We start from the raw sequence: 5,699 nt of genomic DNA on the forward strand, positions 1-5,699 counted from the left end.
TGTGACAGGCCAGCGTTTAACATCCTGAGTGTCGCAGCTCAGCAAAGACGCCAGAGAAGGTCACGGAAGAGGAAAATGCAAATGTCCATGGTTATTTTTTTTAAACGATGATTTTAAATGAGAAAGTCTTTTAGAAAAATCAACTTGGCAAAACTTGCTCGATGCTATGAAATGGTCACTCTCAACCCAGCAGGGCGGCAGAGTAAGTGGGCAGCTTCTCCCATGGGGTCCAGCCGCCCTTCAAGTCCACACTTCATGCTGTGGAATGTGGAAGCCGCTGAGCATGACTTTGCATTTTAGGGCAAAGTTCAGACGTGGATCAGGTTTGGGGGCCATGAGCCAGCACGTGGTGAGCAGGAGCTCAGACTGACCCAGGGACTCGGAGTGACACTTATGGGATTCAGAATGCAGGAAGGGGTGGAGGGCTCTCCAGACAGGAGCGCAGGGCAAGGTTAAGCCAGCCGGGCGCATCCACCAGGAGCCAACAGACTGTGCCTGATGTAGTGACAAGGCCAGAAGGACATGCTCTGTCACTAACAGGAGCAGGAGGGACAGCCAGACCCACGGTACAGGGAACTGAAAAACCAGAAACCCAGGCACAGGAGCTGAGATCGGGGGACCCACTCACAGAGCAAGACCCCAAGCAAAGGGGTCTTTGGCAGCCCAGGCCAAGGTGGGCGGGTGGTCAGCCGGCCTAAAGGTTTCCATGTTTCTTCCTACAGGGGCAGGGCAGGGCTGGTGCGGCCTGGCCTCTGCCTCGCACCCTGGACTGGCATTGGGGGTGCCCTGCACTGGCCGTGGCTTGTGCCTAACTATAATCTCCACGCGTAACCTAGGAGTGCGCCCCGCAGGGCTTGGAAAATGCGGTGGGAAGAACCTGGTCTAGCGACGACCTAGACTCCAGCTTGTCCTTCCACCATGTGATTTGGGGGCAGTTACATAACTTCTGGGCCTCTGTCTTCTCATGCGTCAGCGCCCCGACACGGACCCTTCAGGCTTTGCTGAGAGCCAAACAGCCTGGTAAGACAGCAGTGGCCACCGTGCGGAACGGGGAGGGCCAGTGCTCAGCCTGTACCTCAGGTGTCAAGCATCCCTGGGTGAGGCCGTGGCTCCCACTGGAGAGCTGGCATGTGCAGGGGCAGAGGACACACAGCTGCCCCCTCCCAGCTCATCAGACAACCCGCGGGCTCTCGTGGTGCCCGCAGCAGAGCTGGATTTGATGGGACTCTGACTCCGGAGACAAAGGATGAACAAAGCATGTGTGTATGCGTGCGTGTGTGTGTGTGTGGGGGGCTGCCTGCCTGCCACAGGGCCTCCAGACATTCTGCTCTCTTGACCAGGTCACTGTGGGCTTTAGCTCTTGGTCCCAGACGTTGCCCTGGTCATGTGGACTTGGTTCTGCTGCCCTTTAGACAGACGCCTGGCTGTTTTCCGGCTGCTCACCTGGTATTTGCAGTCCCCCTGGGTCACACTCTGCTGTCTCCAACTCACAGACCCCCTCCCCCGTGCCTCCCTGGGCCCAGCCTCCACCCAAAGCTGTCCAAGTTCTGACCTCGCCTCCCACACACTGAGCTTCAGGTGTTGCAAAACGTGACTTTTCTCCTATGCTTACATAATTAAAGGAAAAAAAACAATCATGTTTTATTTGGGAATTATCTTTCTTCCCATTTAGACCCAATCACGGAGCCGAGAGTTTGGTCAAGGGTAGCTGCTTTCAATGCCAAGTGGAGACAGAACATAAATCAAAAAGTTAACATCGGAAGGCTTCTGTGGATCCTGGAGAAAGACCAAACCTAAAGGTGACCCCGCAATTTGGGCTGGAAGAGGAAGATAAAGATTGCTCTGCTTAATTTTCAAAGTTCACTGATTCAGGAGAAAAGCAGACATGTTGAAAGGACAGCGTGAGACGCAGGGAAACATCAGCAGCAGTGCAGGACGAGGCTGCCCAGAACCTCTCCTGCTGCTGCCTCGGGGCAGGAAGGCAGCACAGTCATGCCCTCCTCACTATGAAGGACGCGGGGCAGAAGCTCTTACAGGGCCCACCCACCCGGAGCTGGATAAGGGTGGGTGCGTCCCCCCAGTGTGCAGAGGCATTGCATGGGTTTTTTGATTTGGGCCAATCAAGGGGCTTGACCTTATGTCCAGGCACGTCTTTGAGGGGCCTGCTGGACCTTCTCTCTAGGGCATCCAGCTCCCCTCGGTGCCTGACTAGACAATCCCCAACAGCGTTTACTTGGCCTGTGATACAGGGGATCCAGGTTGCTATGGAGACCGCTGCCCTTGGGTGGAGTAGGGAAGAGCAGAAAGGGGCTCACTTGTCCCACAGCCTCACCCTGGGAGGCTCGGCTATTCCTGCTGCCCCCTGACCCCAAACTACCCTTCTCTTGTGCCTTTTTTTCTGAGCCTATTTCTTTAGCTTTCCATGAACCATGAGGGCTGCGCATATCCTCCTGATAGAGCCATTTACGGCCTGGCAAGAGGTGGCTTCTGATATCAGAAATTTCCCTAAACAGAAAACAAAGTGCATAAGCAGCAGGCGCAGCTGACAGGACCTCCTGGGGCCACGAGACAGGCACAGGTGGACACCGACAGGAGGACGGCCAAGAGACACCAAGTCCGAAGCCAGGGGCCAGGTTCCAGGCTGGCTCTGCCGTCTGTCTGGGGGCATGAACTTGAACAAGCCCCAAAGCTCATCTGTAAAATGAGGGTCTGGGATGACTTGACCATTGAAGTCCTTGCTGGGTCAGGGGACCATGACCGGGCCTTTCAGGGTTGCTATATTTGGACCTCATTGAAACCAATACCAGGCCCAGACTTTGATGAAGAACCTGCCAACTGGACCTGGTAACTGGGGGTCACAAGAGCCCAGGACATCCTGGATCCCTGGCAATTTATATTCCAAATGCTCTGAGATCCCGGTGTCTGCCTGAGGACCCACCATCCCCCAGGAACTGGTCGCAGTGGCAGGAGGGCCGTTCCATGCAAGTGGCCGTGCTGGCTGCTCACGTGGTCCCCATTTCTTGTGCAGTATGCCCATCAGTTCTGGAGGACTAGATGAGGTCCTCTACTTCTAGGGCAGCTTCACACCCAGGAGGCAGAAGGACCCAACGGTCCCAGAACATTGCGGTCCACTGACACAGATGATGAAGCTCGGCCGTCCGACGCTGGCGGGGACGGCTGCAGGAGCTGCCCAGAGAGAGTCCTCCGTGTTTCCAGCAGGCGGGCGCAGGGATGAAAAATGAGATGACTTTCCCTGTGAGTAAGTCTCACCGCTGATTAAAATTCTGCCTTGGTCGGAAGAATGATCTACCGCGATGGGAATGACTCACTAAATCAGGGGGCCTTCTCCACACACGACGTCTTCCTGCCTTCAGACGCGACAGACTTGCTCTTGAATTTATGAGAACGGAATTGGTAAAGGAATTTCACCTCCTGCCCTGATGAAGGGTGGGTAAGGTCTGGGCTCTCTGTGTGTCTTGGGCACACAAGAAGGGCCTCGCCCAACCCCGGAGCATCAGGTCAGCGGAGTCTCAGGGGCCTGGGGGTTCCAGGCTGCGGTCAGAGGGCAGCCTCTGGCTGTGATCCCTCTCCCATCTGCTCACTGGGTGGAAAGACTCCATCCTCAGACTGGGGCTCCTTCATCCAGTAATGGGCAAAAGAGGCCCATGTTTTAACCTGAGTCCTGGCACATGCCAGTCCTCCAGCTGAGCTGGGAAAGAAAGGCTCCTGGGGCCCACAAAGAGGACAGAGGTCCAGTCTCCCAGGGGTCCCAGAGGATCTGACTCATTGAGGCCCCTTGAGGGGGAATCAGGCTGTGCCGGGAGGGAGTCCTGTGCCAAAGCCTCAGTGGAAGCTCCCACCAACAGGTCCCAGCTGAGACGATGGACAGCAGGCCCCGTGCAGGAACCGAGTGCCCGGCCATGGGAGGGTGCAGCTCCGCCCTGGCCTCGTGGGTGTTTGCAGTGCAGTTTTTCTGGTTAGCACAGTTGTGACTCTTCCCTGGCAATAACTTAAAAAGAGGGCCAGCCCACACCAAACTGATGCTGTGTGGTTGACTCTGCTCCTGCTGACCTTGGTGTAGAGTGAAAACCTAGCAATTTTGCAAAAATGTAAAAAAATAAAATAACGTGTCTGCTCAGCGTAAGAAGCCGATGGGGTTGAGATTGTCCTCTGGATCCCGGGATTGGTGCCCAGTGATCCTCTTATGGCCTTGACTGTGGACCTGGCCCCTCTGAGTCTGATTTTGGTGATCAGTTCCAGGACATCAGCTGTGAAGACCGTCTCAGGTCCACAGGCTCAGCCCCACTGAGTGGGCGAGCTAGGCCGAGGCTGCCGTGCGGCCAGAGACCCTTGGAGCGACGGCTGGGTGCTGAGCTGGTGGCGAGCCAGCACCCACAGGGCAGGGGCCTGAGGGAGCGTCCAGCACAGACACTCGCAGTGATTCCTGCTTACTGACCACCCAAACCTCCGCACAGAGGAGTCCATGAAATGTCGCAATGATAGAAATGAGAGCAGATGAGGAAGAAAACTCTCCTTAATTGGGGGAGGGTTTCGAGTTCTCCCTGTGTCAGAGAGTGCACTTGCAAATATGTAAATATGAGATTACGTGTGCACACACCTAATGAGTGTGTCTACCTAGTTACAGGGGTGAGCCTCGGGTGTTTGTGTAGATACGCGTGTATACCTACCTGTACAGGGAAAGATGATCACACTCGTCATACAACAGCACCCCCAAAACACTTGACCACCTAATTTCCAGCCCCATGAAATGGGGGACTGTTGGCAGCCTTCCCCTTGGCCACTCCTGCCTGCTGTTTCCCAGGGGAGACAGTGGCTCTGTGGCAGCAGAAGCAGGAGATCAGAGCAGGGACAGAACAGGAGCCTCTAGGCCCAGTGCAGCAGGAGTCCCTAGGCTGTGTGAGCTCCGTCCCCAGGCTGTTGACAAGCTCATACCCACGTAAGGGTGTGGAATGCACCTACCATAGAGTCCCACCAACCCCCTGGCCTCGATGTGCCCCAAACTTGCTTGTGTTTAACAGTAAAAGCCCTGCAGCACTCGGGGCTCCGACTTTGGGGATTATCCCTCTGGGCCATGGCACCATTAATACAGTGTCACTCTCAGATCTCTGGGTCCTGACCCTCATTTCCTGCTACATTTCCCTAGTGGACGTCCCACCTCGCCATGTAGACACGACCCCATCTACACTTGCTGGCTCTCCCTGCCGTCCACGTCTGCACCCAAGCTCAGACGGCCACTGCGGTCTTTCACAGAGGCTTGGCTTCGTCTTGCTGCTGGGCCCCTCAGGCCCCTGAGCACACATGCTCAGAGGAAGGAGGCATGAAGGGGAAACAGAGGCTCCCCCATGCGCTGGTGATTAGAGGAGGAAGAAAACGTCTCAGCCAGGTGATCTCAAAGGTCTGTCGCCCAGGCAGGGCAGGACAGAAGCACCACTGCATGGCTCCGCTCCCACACCCTGCCAGGTCCACCTGCGGCCATGTGGCGCTGCCCTCCCCAGCTGCCCATCCAAACCTGGGTGGAGTCAGGAGCTCACTCAGTGTTTCCCCAGGGCCAAGCTCCGCCCCTGGGAGCACACAGCCTGGGAAGCCTGGTCTTTTTGCAGCAGCTTGACAAATCCTCCCCCCAACACCTGCTGTTACAGATGTGACTTGTATTTCCTTGGCAGAGGCGTGCAATCAAA

General features: G+C 56.1%; 1 protein-coding gene and 1 long non-coding RNA gene across 6 annotated transcripts in view; one reads left to right on the forward strand and one right to left on the reverse strand.

Moving 5' to 3' along the window:
* The window catches only part of Caln1 (calneuron 1), a 319,860-nt gene that overhangs the window by 66,440 nt on the left and 247,721 nt on the right, over positions 1-5,699 (reverse strand). The gene's annotated exons all lie outside the window — the stretch shown is intronic.
* On the forward strand, positions 209-5,123 carry LOC144367482 (uncharacterized). The gene is made up of 2 exons (XR_013426911.1): positions 209-1,020; positions 1,673-5,123. It is a non-coding gene; the product is annotated as an uncharacterized LOC144367482 (long non-coding RNA).

This window comes from Ictidomys tridecemlineatus, chromosome 10 (genome assembly GCF_052094955.1).
Source record: "Ictidomys tridecemlineatus isolate mIctTri1 chromosome 10, mIctTri1.hap1, whole genome shotgun sequence".
In the NCBI taxonomy this organism is placed as follows: Eukaryota; Metazoa; Chordata; class Mammalia; order Rodentia; family Sciuridae; genus Ictidomys; species Ictidomys tridecemlineatus.